The following is a 19,455-nucleotide window of genomic DNA, read 5'->3' on the forward strand; positions in this document are numbered from 1 at the left end:
AATGACATTTTCCTTCTTCTGCATGCTGTTGCAAGGCAGCCCCCAACTTTCCAACGGAACTTGTGCCCAAAACTGGGTTTTCAAATCTCATACCTAGAACTTCAAACATAACTGCCTTTAATCCCAGCACCAGGAGGCAGAGGCAGGGGATCTCTTTGAGTCTGAGGCCAGCCTGATCTACAGAGTGAATTCCAGGCTACCCAGGACTACAATTTGAGACACTAATCTCATAAATGAACAGATGATAGATAGATAGATAGACAGACAGACAGACAGACTGACTGACTGACTGACTATAATGGTCTTAAGCCAAAATGGACTTAACTAAAGCCCCCAACAACCATTTATAGCAGTGCTTTTATGAAATAATGTAGCAAAGTATAATTTATTGTTCCAAGGACTTCTCTGTCTGGGCAGGAGTCCCACAGCGGAGAATGCGCCGGTCTCCATAGCAGCAGCCAAAGGAAATTTCTGGCGTCAAGCTGGATCCAGGCAGCAGGGCAGCAGTTAGGAACTAGAGCCAGTGGTTGTCATTTGAGAGCTCCAGATCCAAAGAAGGGGACACAGAGGTGCTGCCGAATAGGAAGGGTAAAAACTCGAGTCCTGGAAGAGCTGCCTGGGAGCTGTCCCCGAGGATAGGCTATGGTCATAGCTATTACCCAACGTCCTGGAAATCACGTTAGCAGCCAAGCAGCTGCTCCCCGTTTTGTGCACATCCTCTGCCTGACCTGCCCAGGACTAACTAGGAGGCTCAGCACACCCCGTGTCTGTATTTCGCTCCACCCATGCAGGTACACAACACTCATCTTCATTCCTGTCCTTGTCTCAGCCTCTGCTCCATCCCAGGAGGCGGTGTGTACCCACTCTCTGTATGTTCCATATATGTGCCTGTCCACCGGGCACTAATCAAGTCATAAGACTAAGCAGATGGCCATCGGACAGTATCTCTAGGTCCAATTATGACTAGTATAATGGTTAATCTTTATTGTCAATTTAATCGAGTTAATTATGTATAAGATTAGTGAAGTGCACATTTGGGTGTGTCTAGGAGGGTCTATTTGTCCACAGTTGGTTAAATCATGAGGGCTCCTGCCTAAGCAAGGGCTTAACTCATTAATGGTTTAAAGTCTATATACACTACTGCGATGTAGAAACTGTAGAACGTGGCCCCTGCAGGTCACTGGAGACGTGTTGGGGGGAGGGGGGTTGTACTTTATTTGTCCAGGTCCCTTCCTATTATCCTTCACTCTCCATCCAGGCTACCATGGCTTAACGGTTATGCCACACATCCTATGGTCACCATAAGGTTTACTGGCACCATGGGCCCAGAATCAACATCCCATACAGTTGAAACATCTGAAATCATCAGCCAAAATAAACCTCTCTCCCTTAAGATGCTTCTTGGGGAGTAGGGGGAGGTGGACTATGCCCAGACAATGGGAAAACCTTGAGCTGTTGTGGGTGCTATAGAGGAGTAGGCTTCCTCGTCAGACTGGTTCTGCAAGGCCCTGCTGGGAGACAACTCTCAGACCAGCACCTTCAAATAAGTGTCTGCAGACGTCTGACAGGAAATTCTGACAGGAAAAGGCAGAACGAAGGAAGAAATGGAAGCAGAGAGTCGAGCCAAGGGGACACAGACGAGGATGCAGGGGATCAGATGCGGGGCTGAGGTGGAAAGGAGCCTTGGCTGCGGGGAGGGGGAGGAGCTAATGCTGACAGGGTTCAGGGTTCGAGGAGCACAGATAGCATCCTGTTCAGGGAAGCTCTGGAGAGACAAAAGGTTGTTAGAGGGTACTTACTCGGGCTTCTTACGCTCCAGCACGCTCATAAATGATGGGGTCTGGTTGAAAGGTCACTGATAGCATAGAGTTCAACTTCTCCATTTCACACCTGCTCCTGAATGATGCCAGCGCTGCTGGGGCCGAGGAACACACTTTGGGTGGAGTGACTGATAGTATCAGCAGATGAGGTGAAATTCATGAAAGGCCCACGGAAAAATGAGCAAACTACATGCACGCACACACCACACCACACACGTGCGAGCACACACACACACACAAACAGACACACACACACCCTTCACTTAAGGAAAACAAAATCTTTCACAGAAGGAGGAAAATAAACATGCTCTACTCCATGGCTGGACTGTATTTACATGGCCTAATCAATACACCTGTTGAATCCTGTTTGCAATACTTTAACGACCCCATCAAACATGCTCAACAAATTCAATCCTTCTGTGAGCTGGTGAGTAGGACCAGGTGGGAGGGGCCTCTAAGAGGTCTAGATCGTGAGGGGTCTTGTCCTGATGGACAGGCAAACCCATTCTGTGGTTAACAGACTAATGCTTAACCTCAACATCGGGTCTGTTATAAAAACTAATTTAACTTCAAGCCCACCTGCTCTGCTTTCTCCAGACGTAGCCCCTGAGCCCTGGAGGTCCCAGTCTTCAGAACAGTAAGCTGATCAAACTTTTATTCTTTATAAATTGACCAACCTAGTTATAGTAACACAGAACAAAGATGTTTATTTAACATGGCTGTCCTGGACCTGCTTCGTAGATCAGGCTGGCCTTAAACTCACACAATTCACCTGCCTCCTCCTCCCTGAGCGCTGGGATTAAAGGCGTGCGCCATTGTGCTACCAACTATCCCAACAAAACCCTGTCAAGAGCAAGACAACCAGCACTCATAAGCGTGAGCCACTTTTGGTAGCCAGGACCCTGTGGCCACACGGCTTTCCAAAAGAAATGTTTGACAAAAGAAAAGTTTGTCAAGTGTCACTTAACTAATTGGCAGTTCCTGTAAGAACGCAACTGACAAAGAATCCATCCGGTATTTAGTAAGTGATAAAACAGGAATCAAATTTCTCTATTCCTTTCATCCTGAAAATCAGAGGACCAAATGATGGATAAAAACAGAAGCTGCTAGCACAGCTGTGCTCTTGTGGCCTTGGCTCTGTGCTCCGACTTCTTATTCCGTTGGTTCAGTATAAAAAGAACACGATCAAGTAATAAAATGAATGGCTTTTCACACAGTTTGAGGAAATTCTCATTAATTCCTAATTCCCAGCCGTACAACACTGAGTACTACCTGTATGCTCTCTTCCTCTTGTGTTGACACAGGATCAGCAGGTTTTCAGCCACACAAGGACTCAAGAAGGTTCTTTCTGTTTCCTTCTATCTACTAGAAAATAATTCCTCACACAAGACAAACATTAGATACTGACTGTTTCAAGATAAATCCTGTGACATGGCCTTCAAATTAAAATTATGGGGAAAAAAAAACTACTAAAAAGTGTTAGAAAAATTCACGCATCTGAAGAACTAACTCAATTCTGAGCCGAGTTTAAAAACCTGAGATGTGACTGTGAAAGAGCAGAAAAGCAGTTCTTTGCCTTGGATCCTTCCACAGCCAAGAGCCAAAGGCTCCTGAAGTATGACAAATGAGCACTCTAATTAAACTGGTCAAACAATAGGTGGGGGGTTGCTCAGTGCCATAATGCCCTTAAGAGGATTAGACAAACAATTCTGGAAATCCACAAATCCACCATGTCTGTTAATAAATTAGTGCTCCAATAAGCAACCCCACAGAACTCCCATTTGTCACGTTACGGGCCTGAAAGCGATCAGGACATATACCCGGGAAACGCCATCCGCTGGTTCGGTGCGCGGTGCTTTCTGGTGGAAAGAGGATTAACTATGCCCACTCCGCCCACTTGTTCCCTTCATCATCAACACTCTAGGTGTCCTTTTTGGACATTTTTTTGCTTACTTTCTTTCATCAAGGCTTTGCTGTCTCACCTTTCCGGGTTTGTAGTCTATCCAGGACTATTACTAGATGGCCGAGACTCACTCGAAAATCAAGACATAAAGTTCCCAGGCTCCGTCCTCCCTCATCAGTGACTAGTTACCCTCCGAGGCAAACTACAATTGCCTGTGCTTCTTAAGGCCACTTCACCCACTGTATCTGAACACCGCCGAGAAAGACTTCACCTCAGCCAGCAGTTCTCAACCTGTGGGTCACGACCCCTTTAGGGGGTCAAATGACCTTTTCACAGGGGTCGCTTAAGACCATCAGAAAACACAGATACTCACATCATAACTCATAAGAGTAGAAAGATTACAGTTATGAAGCAGGAACAGAAATAATGGTTGGTGCGGGTGACCGCGGACTGTACTGAATGGTGCTCCACCGTGGTACTGGAGTGTGGGAGGGAGGGCTGTAATCCACACCCCACTCAGGTGTGGCAGCCTCCAAGGGCTCTCTCCATGTTTGTTACTATGTGGCCTGACTTCAAAGCTCATGTCACATCTGAGAAAGCACGAGTGCTGCAGTGACTGGGCACACGCGGGAACAGCCGTGGACTTAGCCGTGGGCTCCATGCGTCACACACACACACTTCTCAGAACACAAAGAGTGTCCCGTCTCTGTCAGCATCGCCCAGCATCTGCACATACACCAGAAAACCAAACCTACTGTGTGCCACACACCAGGCCACGCTTTAGAAGCCAACTGTGTCACTGTCTAGTGCACCTCGCTGCGTGTACCTCAGTTTCCTTATTTTCAATATGAGAAAGGTGAACCAGAGGGGGCTGAGGTTCTTACGTACTTTGGATAAGGCTGGGAAGGCAAACATTAAACCTTACATTCGGAGATAGTAAGAAAACTCGGTGACAGGTACTTGGGGCATCTGCCTGTCACAAAACAGTGTCTGCGCTATCCCCAAGGAAACATTATTTTGAAGGCTGGCTGTTCTCTTCCTTTTAACTTGTCGCTCTAAGCTCATTTTGTGAGAATCGGCTGTCTAATAATTCCCACCACTGCTCACCAATATTTTCTTTAGAATACTAAACAGGATTCTAAACTATCTTTAAGTCAGAAAGGTGAATTACACGACACTTCTCAACGGGCTACTCAGTGACATTTGTAAGATCCGGCATTTTAACCAGACTTCACTGGGATTCTGAATAAACACAATTACTTCAGAAAAGTTCACAGAACTAAAACCAGTAAACGATTTTCAAGGAATATACCCCTAGGCAGCACTATGGCACCCTCAGAAGGAAGTGACCAATTTCATGCTGGTGAGGTGGTCACCACATGGATCCCAGCAGATGAGAGAGAGAAAAGGTTACAACAGGACTTGCTGGCAGCTTTTGAAACAATCCAAAGGGACCAGAGACATGGCTCCTGCAGAGGACCTGGGTTCCGTTCCCAGCACCCTCACTGCTCACAACCATTTATAACTTCAACTCTAGGAGGTCTGATGACTCCGGACTGCTGCGTGCTTGCAGGGCACAGAGCAAAGGTCATGAACACACACAAACAAAGTAATTTTTAAAGTGTCTGAGGAAGCAGATTTTTGCTTGAATTTAACTCAAAGCATTGACTTGCAGAGAAGTGTCACACAGCCCATTTTCAACCAGATGAAGCTGTTAGAGTTTTAGAAACTGGAGATTAAAGCGGTGTATTTAGCCTTTGTTAACTTTAATGGTGCCTTGAAAAAGCGGAATTCTTAAACCTTGTCATTTCCCACCAGTGGCCAGCTCACAAAAAATAATTAGACATTTCCCTCAAAAGAACGTTTTCTCATTTTTTTTAAAAGAACCATTTCTCACAGGGAGAAACAGAAATAATTGTCAGCTGCCCTGGGATGGAAATTTTGAGAACAGACATACTGCTTTATTCAAGTTTTATTAAAATTTGAGGGAAAAGCATGGAAGCTTTTTTAATTCAATGTTCCCAAAGACTTACAGTACAAACACAAAACAAACCGACATGTCGCGTCTATAATAGCAAACAATGTACAGAGTGATTTCATATCAATCAATTAGCAAAAATCATATACTGAACATCACACTGAATTCCCAGCACGGAACACGCAATGTGAACGTGGGAGTTAAGAGGACGAATCTAAGAGCTTTGTAGAGCTAGGAAAAGCCTTGAAATAGCATTAGTTTGAGAGATTTTTTTTTAAATATGGGGGGGGAGGACCCAAATATACTCTTAACAGTTCTGAGTCCCGACTGAGGCTCTCCATGACATCTGAAAGCCTGAGGACTACAGAGTTAAGTAGGACAGACCAGGACAAGAAAATCAGCCTACTTCCTTCTGAAAAAAAAAGAAAAAGAAAAAAGAAAAAAAGAGAATACACACACACATTAAATAATAAATGATTACATTTTAAAGAAGAATTGTCAAATGCAATGGCTGGAATGTGGGAGGAAAAGAAAGGGAACTTTTACTTGCTTAAAATAGAATGTTAGTGAGGAAATAAAACAATAAAATGCTGCTTTTAGGTAGATATGACACAGGGAAACCCTGGTGAGGCCTGAGAAAACTGAGTTTTATGCTCTTATCCTTACAATGGATCTGAACACTACTGAGCATTATCCTGAGTGTGTGGGCCAAGTTTTGCGACTACCCACAAAGCATTTAAAGCAATGTCTAGCACAAGAGCTGTGTGTGAACCAGTAGTGCCTGCGTCCCTACAGTTCATATGACAGTTCTTTATATCAAGAAGTCTTGCACATTATTAGAGAGACGACATGTTGGAATTGTCTTGGCGGATCCCGAACAAAGGCCTTAAAGCATTGCTATCCCTTAATCCAGTAACCCCAGGGAATATCAGAGCTGTATACAAAGATCTACATGCCAGTTGCTGTATACCAAGAAGTAAGCCTACAGGTTCAACTAGAATTCAGTAAAGCATGACATGCTCAAGAGAACCTGTTCTGGATCTTTTCAAAACTATGGTTAAGCTGGGCATGGTGGCGCACGCCTTTGGTCCCAGGCCTGTGGGAGACACTGGCAGCCAGATTGCTATGAGTTCAAGGTCAGCCTGGTCTACATGGTGATTTCCAGGCCAGCCAAGGCTACATAGTGAGATCCTGTCTCAAGAAACCAAAACATAAAATTGAAAAATAAAAGCTATGAGTAGCAGGACTAGGGAGATGGTGCTGCCAGTAATGTGCCTATCACCCAAGCCTGAGGACCCGGGTTCAGATCCCAGCACACACACAGACAGGCCGGGAGAGGTAGTGCCTGTCTGTAACCCTAACACTCGGGGAAGTGGAAAGCTGGAAAGAGGCAGACCCCTAGGGTTCACTGGCTCGTCTGTGAGTGCAGGTTCAGTAGGAGACCCTGCCTCAAAATAAACAAGGTGGAGAAAGACAGAGGAAAACACCCGACGTCCGCCTCTGACGTCCACACGTGTTTACAGGAGCGTGTCCAACCCCACCCCCACACACCTGCACGCCCTCACGTACTGTGAGTACAATTTTTAAATATATCACAGCCAACATATGGTTCCTCAAAACACCTAAGCATAGAACCGCCGTACGACATTGCTCCTGGCCAGCACACCCAAAGAACGTAAGGCAGCATGCCACGGAGACGCCTGCGCGCCCACGGTCTGCGCACACTGCGCACACGCCAGCCAGCCTCTGAAGTCAGGTGAGTGGACAGAGAAACGTGCACAAGCAGTGGGGGTCTACCAGCCTGCCGGAGACAAAGCCCACGGCACCTACAGAACAGTGAACGCGCCTGCAGTCCGTGACAGTGAGCGAGATAACCTAGCCCAGGAAGACAACCAAGCGCTGCATGCTCTCTCTCACGCGAGGATCTTCAACTGTAAAGCACTGTGCGTATAGGTGTGTGTGTGTGCCTGTGTCTGTGTATAAGTGTGTGTTCGTACACATGTATGTGTGTGAGAGAGTTGGGGAAGAGAGTGGGAGGGTGAATATGATCATGATGGACATGAGCAAAAATGTGTTTATTAGGCCTATTGCCATGTGTAATCAATACACACTATAAATATTTAAGTAAATAAAACAGCAAGGGAGGAATTCCCAAAACGATTGTGTTTGGCTGTCGAGACGGTAGGAAGATACGGAAGTGGCCCCGGTGGCCACGGAGACACAGGCAGGGACAGCACAGACCTTTCGGGCAATGCAACCATCCTGTCCCCTCTGGCAAAGATGCAGGCTCAAGTCGTTACAGCTGCGCACGGCAACTGGCGAGCACTGGGAAGACTGACCCCACACGTCAACCACGGATGATGCCGGGTCCATGAGGTTCACGGACTGGAGCTGACACGCAGCAGTGCTGCAAGTGCTGACGGCAGCCGGTGCCGAGCCAGCGTGTGCCAACCATGCACCATCTCCTTGATTCTGCTGTGAAGCTGACACTGCTCCAGAGCAAAAGGTCTGTGTAAAAAAAAATGTCAGAACTTAGAAACAGTGGCCCAGCAGTGGTGGCACACGCCTTTAATCCCAGATCTGGGGAGGCTCAAGAAGGCAGATCTCTGAGTTCAAGGCCAACCTGCTCTACAAAGTGAGTTCCAGGAAAGTCAGGGCTACACAGAAACTCTGTCTCAAAAACAAACAAACAAAAAGGTAAAAACACTGCTGAGTACCAAATACAACGTGAAACAAAAAACAAAACCAAAACCCTGAAGGCTACACTCAGTTTTTAAGCATGCTTTTAGAAGTAGCAATAGGAGAGATTTTTAACAGACACTTTTTCTGTGTTTTTACACTTTTGTACAATGGACTTGTAAAACTCTAAAGTTCAAGGGGGGCTTAGGTTATAGCTTACTGGTAAACTGTGTGCTTAGCACACCTGAGGTCCTGGTTCAATCACCAACACCAACTCAATTAATCAATTACATGGGGGGGATACAAATAGAGCAGATCCAACCAAGAAGGCCTAACACACCTACAATTTCATTTTCAGGAACAGAGCCTGAGGCAAGAGACCTGAACTCCACAGCCAGCCAGAGCTACACAGCTGGATTCTGTTTCAAAAACAAACAAACAAACAAAAAACCCACAAGGGTGAATAGCTCCGTGATGCAGTAGTTGCCTAGCCTGGCCCTGGGTTTAATCCCCAGCACGCCAGGAAATAAACCAGCAAAACCAATAAAGCCAAGAGACAGCTTCTGAACTTTCAAAGCATTATCCAATTTTCAAAACGAAGTTTGGGCCAGAGGAGCACAGAGGACAGGGAGCCAGAGGGTGTAGGGGAGGCCGGTGACACCCCTGGAATGTGCCTCGGATGGGAGAGGTGCAGCTGGAAGCAGAGGGGGCCTGAGGCAGGTCCGGTACGGATGGCTGGGGAGACGGCAGTGGACAGGCAGCTTGAGCATCATCCTCAGAGGCAGCCTGCAGTGGGCTCAGCACCTCCCAAGGGCTTAACAAGTGACCCCAAACACACCAGGAATTGGGAGCTTTCGGCTTAGATTTTTCTCTTAAGACAAACTAACTTGCAGAGAACCATAAGGGAAATTTAAGAAAAGAAAAAAAAAAAGGTCATTGAGTGTAATGAAACTGTAATTCATATTTGATTTCCGTACGGTAAGTTCTACGGTACCAGAAACGAAAGGCTTCACCTCACCTCACATCCGTAATCAATAAACAACACTGCGGGGGGGGGGGGGGGATGTAGCCCTCGTGGTGGTGCACGGTTGTAATTGCCACAGGAGGCCGAGGCAGGAAGAGCCGGAGTTTAAGGCCAGTTTAGGCTACGTAGTGAACTGGAGGCCAGACTAGGATGCCAAAGCGTAAAATATCAACAACAAAAAGCAGCTCATCCTATGCAAATATAAATCTTATGTGGGGTTTAATATTTCAACTTCCCGTCTACACAGGCACTCTATGCTCATTTCTCACACAGGGAAACAGGATCCGAGATACTCCTGCCCCAGGCCTGGCTGCTTTGCAAATATAAGCTGGAAACAGAACTCAGACATCCACAACCCTCCTTCAGGGCTCTTCCTGTCTAACTGCTTTGCTGAGAAGGGCTTATCCTGACAAAACTTCCTAAGCATGAGCCTATTTCTACAGACGGTTACGTTGATAGAAAACCAAAGGAACAACAAAATGAATGCACTTGAAGCATGGCAGCACACTCCTCTGCTTAACACACACGGGAGAACCTTCCAGCAAAAGGTGGTTAGAAGAAACCTGCTCTCAAAACCCACTAGGAAACAGATACTCCAGACACAGTAGCTACGGGGGCATATGTCCTGAATTCCCGCCGCCCCGGAAAGGTATACAGAAGTCCTTCAGCTCCCTCCACGTGTCTTTCGCAAAAGCAAGGCTTCTGCAGTCACTGCCTTGCCCTCTCTTCTGTGGCCTGTCCCACTCACTCACCTCTACCCTCTCTCGCTCTTCAAGTCCAGCTTTAACACCAAGGGTTTCCCCTGCAGGGGCGTGCTGCCCCAACCCTGCTCATTTCTAAACATATTTGTATAAAAAACAAAACAAAACAAAACATCAAACATACACAGGACATCCATGGAGAAGAGATGTGCATATTATTCCATCTATTTAAATGCAAGTTAATTCTAACTTCGTGACCAAAGTATTTTTTTTTTTTTTTTGGAAAACTTATTTTTCAGCGCGGTGGCTCTTGTGAACCGCACACTTCTCCTTTTCTTTGGCATAATTAACTCATACCCATTCACATTATTGCCAAGGAGAGTCCTGCCAGCACATGGCTATTCTTCTGAAGCCAAGCGTCTACCAGCTATCCGTGCACTGCCCCTCCTGCTCTCTCTCCATGCTAGGCTTTTCCTTGAGAAGGGTGTGATGACACAATCACCCCTAAGTACATGGCTATGAGAGAGGAGAACCCAGCAAAGTCTCAGGAAGTAATTAAAAAAAATAAATCCAGGGGCTGAAGAGGTGGCTCGAGGTTAAGAGCACTAACTGCTCTTCCAGAGGACCAGGGTTTGAATCCCAGCACCAGCATGTCAGCCCACAACTGTCACTAACTCCAAGACCTGACATCCTCACACAGACACACATGCAGGCAAAACCGGTGTGCATAAAAAGAAAAAAATCACTGATTAAAAAAGTAAATCCCAGGGGGATGGTTATTTCAAGGGAATGGAGAAAGTTAGGAGCAGATCAGCAATGGCCAGAAATCAGATTCCTGGACACCAGAGGGACCCTTTGTGGGTGGGGGTAACAGGTGATCAAGGCTGTAACCTAGGAGTCTTGTCTCTTTCTACTCTGGCTGCCCGGACTAGAGCTGGGAAACAGTCTGTGCTCTCCCAGCCCCTGGTGTCTACCACCAGGGCCCCTCACATTTTCCCTTACTCCCCACCCGCACCCAGGTCCTACTCTGTTCTGAGTCTCTCTCCAGTGAGGCCACCTGGCTGGGGCACAGCGATGAAAGCAGGGAGAAGTTCAGAGAAGCAGGATGGGCCAACTCTGCTCCAAAGGACAAATGCTTCCTTCTGCGCTGACCTCTAACCCATCAGGGCAGGGGTAACCGTGATTGTTTAGGGAAATAAGCATGGGCCTCCAGCAACAGACTGACCCCCAAGTTACTGATCGGCAGGAATGAACCTCTAGAAATTTTTTTCAATTGAATAAACAATAAATTCTTTTTTTTTGGGGGGGGGGTTGAGACAGGGTTTCTCTGTGTAGCCTTGGCTGCCCTGGACTCACTTTGTAGACTAGGCTAGCCTCGAACTCACAGAGATCTGCCTGCCTCTGCCTACCCAGTGACATTAAAGTCTTGTGCTTAACCAGCTAAAAAAAAAAGAATAGGAACCTCTAAGCCCCTCCATATTCACCCAACCACATAGTTTCCTTTTTAAGAGGCAACTGTAGTCTTGAGGCTTTTGTGTTGTTTTTTTTTAATGGCACAGCATTTACAGTTACCAGACAAAGTGCACTGGAGTTCACACTTGACAGAAACACTCATTTTCTAACCTGTGCTTTCATTTGTTCTGTTATTCCGACCCAGGGATCTCTGCACACCAGGACTGCGTTGGACGGGCTTATACTCTCAATAGCTATCTAATTTCGTTTCTCCTCCCAAATTATTTAGTCAGTTAAAGATAGTAACTTTTTTTTTTTTACACATCTTCCTTACTCAACACTATAATAAATTTCCATGTAAATTCATCCTGCAAAGTATAGTAACAGAGCAAACCCTCGAGGTCCCTAGGGTAAATTTTTAACTTGGGTAGATAATGCCAAACAATGCTCTCCATAGGAGCCACCTCTGCCATCCTTTTCACCTAAGTATAATGCATGATACTCACTGCTTTCTGAGAGCCTTGCCACCATAATGTATTACAGATCATGATTTTTGCTGATACAGGAAATCAAGCATTATAAGCTCACACTTCTCTCTGCATGAAGTAAGCTGCTACTGTCCTTATAAGTGCCTCTTCTAACTAAGTTTCTGTGAAATGACTAGTTTGCTCATTTCCTTTACCCTTTTGTACTGGGTTATCGGTCATTTTCTCTTCTTGATACACAGGAGCTCAGGTGTGATCTTTCCTCAAATGACGCTAACTCTGTTTTGTTTAAATCTTATTTCTTTTCGGGACCCGAGATGTTTAAAGGCATTGTTTTAATGGAGAGCCAAGTGGCTTCCAAAATACCCGATCTTCATAGCTTCTGGGGGCCATCCTCTTCTTTCCTCTGTGGGCACATTCTGAAAGGGAAAGGCAGGTGAGGTCTCCTCTGCTCTCCTCTGCTGACTGACACTTCATTACCTGCTCATCTTGGACCCATCTCTGTCCTCCTCCTCTGTGCTCATTAGGGGACTTTTACATGAGCCCCACATTTGCTTGCCCTACCTTACAGATTGTGCTCTCTCTCTCTCTCTCCCTCTCTCTCTCTCTCTCTCTCTCTCTCTCTCTCTCTCTCTCTCGTATGTGTGTGTGAGTGTGTGTGTGTGTGTGTGTGTGTGTGTGTGCGTGCAGCTCCTGCCTCAATTTGAAACTTCCTGGGATCAAAAAGAATGCATTAACATCTCTTCACCATCCACATGCCATTCAAACTGCGCCACTCTTTCTATTCTTGGGAAATTATACGATCAACACTGTTCAGATGTGCTGCCTGATGGGGTGAGAATATGCAAAAGCTTGTCTAGCTGCTACACATAAACAGAAAGCAAAAATATGATCATAATTTAAAATAAATCCAGACTTTCAGCTTCATCTCTAGAAATAACACACAACACAATTTATTTACTTTAATGTTCTTTTAGATACTTAGGTCGCCAATATATTTAGTACATATGATAATAATGTACTGTGTATTAAAGCACTGAGGTAACTTCTTCCATTTTATAAGGAGCTGAGGATGCAGCTCAGTCACAGAGCGCTTACCTAGCATACCAAAGGTCCCAGGCTCTATCCCCAACACCTCAATACAAGTAAGTAAATAAAACTTAGCTCTAGTTTAGGGAGCATGAAGCAGCACCTACTGCTGGAAATTGAGGCCAAGTTTATTTCTGGTTTGACTTCTGAAAAGATTCTAAAAATAAATGGGTGTTATTTTTCCTTCTGCTTTTACGGGTTTCAAAGGGTGACCAGGCCCATCTCAAGAGCTGCAGGAAGGGCGCCTCAATAAAAGGCAAGGCAAACCCTCGACATTAAGGCCCAAGTGCACGCTGACTTTCTCTGCTGGCACAAAGAGGATGTCAAGGAAATGAGGCATGGCACCCAGCTCCCCTGTGTGCGCCCACTACTGAATGAAAGACAGGGCTACAGTGGTTCAAAAAGCAAACCCCTGGAGCTGGAGATCCTGGTGGTTAGGGGCACGTGCTGCTCTTGCAGAAGATCCCGGCTCGGTTCTCAATGAGCACATCGTGACTCACAACAGTGCATAACTCCAGCTTCAGGGGATCCCAGGCCTTCATCTGTGGCGCACATACATGCATGTAGGCAAAGCACTCAACCACACAAAATAAAATAAGTAAATCCTTAAAAAAAAAAAAAAAAAAAAAAAGGTAAGCACTAAAAACTACATACATCTTCATTTCCTAGTCAGAAAAGAGAAAGAGTGAGAGAGAGAGTGGATGTGGGCATATATACACACATGAATATACATCACAAGAAAGACTGTAATCTCAGTCCCATTCAGCTGCCCTCACGGATCCTTAAAGAAGGGGCGGGCTTTACTTCCTGACCCCACTATCAGAATTCAGTTCCTGGTCAAACCATCTCGGCGGTGTCCGCAGGGCTCACAGACTCAAGTGTGAGGCGTGCTTTTCTTCCCCCGGAAAACGAGAGCCACTGATAGAACTGTTGTGCTTCTTTGGGTTTGATCTTCTCTTTTTGCACCGCTAAAGACAAACTTGTGCGAGCGCATGGCAGACAAGCACTCTGTCCTGCCTCCTCTACGATGTTTAAATCCCTTTCAGCCTGAACACCTAGGAGCAGCAGACTTACTGCGAGTCATTCAAGCATCAACAAAAATGTGACTTTTTCTACTGTCTGAGTATTTTCTTCCTATATCTGAGAAGACATCAAAAGGTACCTGTCCCGCTTGGCTTTAACTGTCAATGGGTAAGAGCCTCAACCAAGCAGCTACCTAGAGCAGACGGACCTGTGCCTATCCACGTGACCACTCTTTGATGTACGAGGCCCCGCCCACTGCAGGCAGCACCATCCTGGGCAGGTGGTCCTAGGCTGTATAAGAAAGCTGGCGGGGCATAGGCCTGTGTGTGAGCCAGCATGCAGCATTTCTCCATGTTTTCTGCCTCAGGGTCCTGCTTGAGGTCTTGGTCTGCTTGCCTCCAGGACGGACTCTGTGACCTGGAAACAGAATCCCAATAAACTCTTTCCTCCACTAAGTCGCTTTTGGTTTAGTGTTTGTCACGCTGACATGCAGCCAAAAGTTTCCTTATAAATAAAAGGTCTTGGGGTAGGAATGGCTATAACCTCAATATTCATACAACGAAAACAGAGGATCCCAAGTCTGAGGTCAGCTTGGGCCACATAATTAGTTCAAGGTCAACCTGAACTATCTAGGGGGAACCTGTCAAAACAGAAATAGAGCAAAGGAAGAAATAAAGAGCTGGTATCCTTGTCTCCAAAGGAGAACACAGAAACTCTCTTACAATAACAGAACTTCAGAGGACTGCATATTTATCAAGGAGATAGATGTGCGTGCCTGCGTGCCTGCGTGCATCTGTATGTGTGTGTGTGTATGTGTATGTGTGTGTGTGCGTGCTTGGTCACATTCCCTCAGGAACAGTAGGAGAGCAAACTTGAAGGTCCCCATCCTCAGGCCCATGAAGGTATCCCCGCCCCTGTGACGTGGGTATGAAGTAGCTTGGGATCAGAAGTTCCCCGCTCTCACGGTGCATGCGTGAATGATTTGTCCTTCCCATCCAACCCATCTCCTGTAACCCCAGACTCCCTCAACTCTGTGGATCAGTGTCCTCGACGCTGACACACTGCAGTCTCTTAGTCAAGGTATTGTTTATTCTACAGCCGTAAACGGACAATACAAGAGCCTTCCGTAACATTTTCACTGGCTTTTCCGTACTCATTCAGACACACTGGGGCTCCACCCTTTAATGCTCTCGCCGCTCCGGAGAGCGCCAATGCCCGTGTGTTCAAACCAAAGTTAAAGTCTCCTCACTGTACTTAACATCTGAAATCCACCAGACTCCTCTGGTTTCTTTAGTCAAGTATCTCTGACTCTTTCCTCTCTTCCTTATCTAAACTGTCTTCTTGGTGATTTAAAGTGAACTTTCTCATCTTCTCCAAACTTGAGAACTCTCAGACAACCAGGGTTCCTGTCTTGACTCTCTCCTGCCTATCTTCCACCCGTCATTCCCTGGACAGTCGGAGCATTTCACCGCAGGAAAACGGCCAATGTCTGCCTCCTCCATGGTCATACGTTTCCTTAGCTCCAAGTAGCCCTACTGCCAGCATGACCACTTCTTGCCCATCCTTCCCGCCAACGTCCCTCACCAACTCCGGGCAATCCAAGCTTATGCATAGGGACGGCTTCCTGTCCTTTTAGCGGCACCCTCCAGGTCTCATGCCGCACAAGCCTGTGGTGTGACAGCCCCAGTGACCTTGCTTTCTTTTTCCTGAAAATTTCAAAATATCATCATTGATTCTTTGCGAGATCCGCTGTTTTTCTTTTTTAAAACATATTACCTATGAGCTCACCACCATACCTAAGGAAGAGCACCCTCTCCCTGATCCACCTAAAACACAACTGTACCCTTTCAAATGTCTACTTATTTATTCATTCATTCATTCATTCATTCATTCATTTATTTATTGGGGGGAGCAAGTGTGTTCTACAGCTTGAGTAGAGAGGTCAAAGGGCACCCCATGGGAGCCAATTCTTTTCTTCTACCATGTGAACACCATGGATCAAATTCAGGTCATGAGGTTTGCAATTTGCCTTTACCTGCTGAGCCACCTCGCTGGGCCCACCCCAAGTTTTATGTTCATCATTGCTTTTCTTCTAAATAAATAAATAAACAAACAAAAAGTGTGTTTCAGAACATGTATGCAAAAAAGAAGTTTGTTTTTGTAGTTGCTTATCTGTGTTAGCTTGCTTCCCTGGCTTCCCCAAGTAAACTAGCACAACAATCTTGGAATAAAATATGGCACTATTTAAAAGTATTTCAAACACTCACACAATTCTACAACCCAGCAATTCTAACCCTTGGTACCTGCCCAGAAGAAATGTTTGCACATGTACATAGGAAACATACTACAACTTTTTTTTCTTTTGATGCAAAAGAAAGTGGCCGCTGGCTGAAGAACAGACACACTGTTACCCAGCACAGACGGGGAATAATGCACAACAATGGAAGTCAGTTAGCTGTTGCTACAACCAGTATGTTGATACAGTTGAATAAGGAAATTAAAAAAAAAAACACAAAGGGATAATAATAAAGTCTTTTGTCCAGGACTTTTAAAATATCTATATTACTTAACCTTTACAGTACACAAAAAAAAAGTTCTTTCAACAATTTATCCCTCGTTTTTCTTAAAGAAGATAAAAATTTATGAGAGCAGGGACAGCCTTTACGTCTCCCACAAAACCTGCACCAGTGTCTTCCACAAAGAGGAAACTTAAGGAGGAATGATCAACAGAAAGTTCACAGAACGCTAGTGGTTGACCAAGTAGTGTAATAAAACGTAATCTCCTAACTTCATGAGTGACCACATGAAACTTTTGTCTGTTTGTAATTTTGCATAATTCTGTATCCATTTACAGTACCACTACAGACCTCTCACCAAAAACATTTAATCTTGGACAGTCTGTGTGTTTCTGTGTGTTAACTTACGTATGAGTACAAGTCGCTTGAGGTTAAATCAAAGTAGCATTTTTGATAAGACAGCATCTATTACATGACTGTGTGAAATCTCACAGGACCACGACACACCAAAACCAAGAGACACCTGATAAATCACTGCAATTTGAAACAGCAGTCTCCCCAAAAGCAATACATTCACTGACTGTATAGTTAAGTTACTGATATAACAACGGAAAATCAGGCCAAAACCAGGAGTTTTTACGGTTGGTAAAAGCAAAGCCTTTAAATTTCAAAATATCCTGTTAACTTAAAAAATATTTTGAGTAAAATATATTAAATCAGGAACCCAACAGCAGGAACGCCATTCCACCAATCGGGGCCCTTCTTGTGACCAATGAGGCGTGCACATTCTCTGTGGCTGATTATGGCTGAGTTACACAGCATCTTTCCTTCGACCTTGGGAACCCGCTCGCTCCTAGAGTTACTGTGAGGTCTCTTGATTCCTTTATTGTGAGTCTTTGTACCTGCAATGCTGTAGCAGGCACCAGACAGGAACACCAACATCATGACCTCGCAGTACTCAAAACTGTAGAAATGCTTTCAAAGCAAAGGGGTGGGGGTGGCGAAGGAAGATATATAGATGTATGCAAAAACTAAAAAAAGAGGAAAATAAAGTTTAATAGCTTTTAGATGGGAAATTTAATTTTCCTTTTAAGAATACACTTCTTAACTCTTTCTGCAACATAGCTATTAATTGATATGTATTTTTTAATTTAAGAAAAGATGCTGAAATATTATTTTGTAAGGGGAAATTGCAATCGAATACAATATGATTTATTAAATCTTGCCTAGAGACTCCAAAATGGAAATTCTTATTTAAAAAAAAAAAAAAAAGAAAAAAAAAAAAGGCCTTACAGGACTTTTTGTCCAGAAGCAAGAAATAATTTGGCAACGGGGTGGATCAGCTTAGCTGCTGTCATTTGCTTCATGTCCATTATGTAATGCTTTCCCCGGCTTTCGGTGTCTAGTTTCACCAACCTTTCAGGTAGATTACAGAACCGTCACAAAATCAGTTATCTGGTCATAACTTTCAAAAGCAGCTTAAGACGCGGCTTGCAGCGCGTCCGCATACAGTGGAGGCTTTTAGAGATCTGCGGTGCCATTAGCTCTCCGCAGCTTCCTCCCCAGGTTTCCCATCCCTCCTCCCCCAGCGTCCCCGGCGACGAGATCTGCGGGCAGCTCCGAGCTCGACGCAGGGGAAGCTCGTCCTGACTGCAATGCAAACCCCGTCCCGGTCTGAACCGGAGAAGGTAGCTCAGGCCGGGAGCGTGGACGCAGGCTGCAGGGAGGGCTGCGGGGACGCCAGCCGGGGGTGGCCAGGAGTGCCCGCGAGGGCCGTCCGCAGTGCACGCGCACGACCGAGCCCGATGCACAACTTGCCCGGCCGCTGCCCGCGGCTCCCCGGGTTCCCTGAAAGGTGCGGCGTAGGCGTCAGCGGGTGCGGGCGCGGGCACCGGTTCGGTTCTCTCTCCACCGACAATTACATCAGTCCTCCCGGCCCCGACTCTCATTCCCAGACAGCCCGGGAGTGCGGGCATCGGGGGGGGGGGGATAAAAACCCGCACGCGGGGGACGCAGGAGGGGGGGAGGAGGAATGCGTGGACCCCGCAGCCGCGGGAAGGGAGGGCGGGCGGCGAGCGGCGACCGTGACACCGGCAGCCCCCTCCCACTCTCACCGCAGCGGGGACCCATTTGGCCGCCCCCGCTTCCGCGCCGCCCAACCCGGGAGCCCCCGGGGACGGCGATGCCTCGGGGGAGGGGGAGCCTGGAACTGCGGCCGCCCGACCCGCGTACGGCCGGGGTCCTCGGCCCTCCGGACGCGCACAATGCCCCCGGGCCGCGCGGCGGGCACGGGGCACGCAGCCCGCGGCCGAGAGACGCTTACCTGCCGGGCGAGCGGCGGCTGCGGCGGGGGACGGCCCGAGCTGTCCGCCGGGCGCGCGGGCTGGAGGAGGCTCCCGGGGCGCGGAGGACGGGCGCCCCTGCGCCGAGCTGCGGTCTCCGGCGCGGACGGCGGCGGCCGCGCGGCGCCTCCAGTGGTCCTCCGCGCCGCAGCCCCTCCTCTCCCACGGGCGGGGCGCGCTGGCGGGGCGGCGCTCCGGGCTCCCCGCCCCTGGCTCCGGAGCACCCGCCGGCCCCCGGCGCTCCCGCGAGCCCGATGCGCGCCCGCCGCGCCCCCTTCGCGCGGGACTCCAGCGCCCGTCTCGACCCTGCCGGGCGTCAGAGGGAACCCGTGGGGTACAGGGATCGATCGCTCCGCAGACCCTGGCGGGAGAGAGAGCGGGGCGGCGCGCGTCCGGTCCAGCCGCGGTGGGAGCGCTGGACGGGAAAGAAGAGGCCCGGAATG

General features: G+C 47.2%; 1 protein-coding gene across 11 annotated transcripts in view; it reads right to left on the reverse strand.

Moving 5' to 3' along the window:
• The window catches only part of Osbpl6 (oxysterol binding protein like 6), a 163,337-nt gene extending 144,206 nt beyond the window's left edge, over positions 1-19,131 (reverse strand). For all 11 annotated transcript variants that reach the window (XM_060390421.1, XM_021649497.2, XM_021649496.2 and 8 more), the window contains exon 1: positions 18,994-19,131. The gene's annotated coding sequence lies outside the window, so the exon portion shown is untranslated. The remainder of the gene's footprint in view (positions 1-18,993) is intronic.
• Between the last annotated feature and the right edge of the window lie 324 nt (positions 19,132-19,455).

Source organism: Meriones unguiculatus, chromosome 8 (assembly GCF_030254825.1).
Source record: "Meriones unguiculatus strain TT.TT164.6M chromosome 8, Bangor_MerUng_6.1, whole genome shotgun sequence".
NCBI lineage: Eukaryota > Metazoa > Chordata > Mammalia > Rodentia > Muridae > Meriones > Meriones unguiculatus.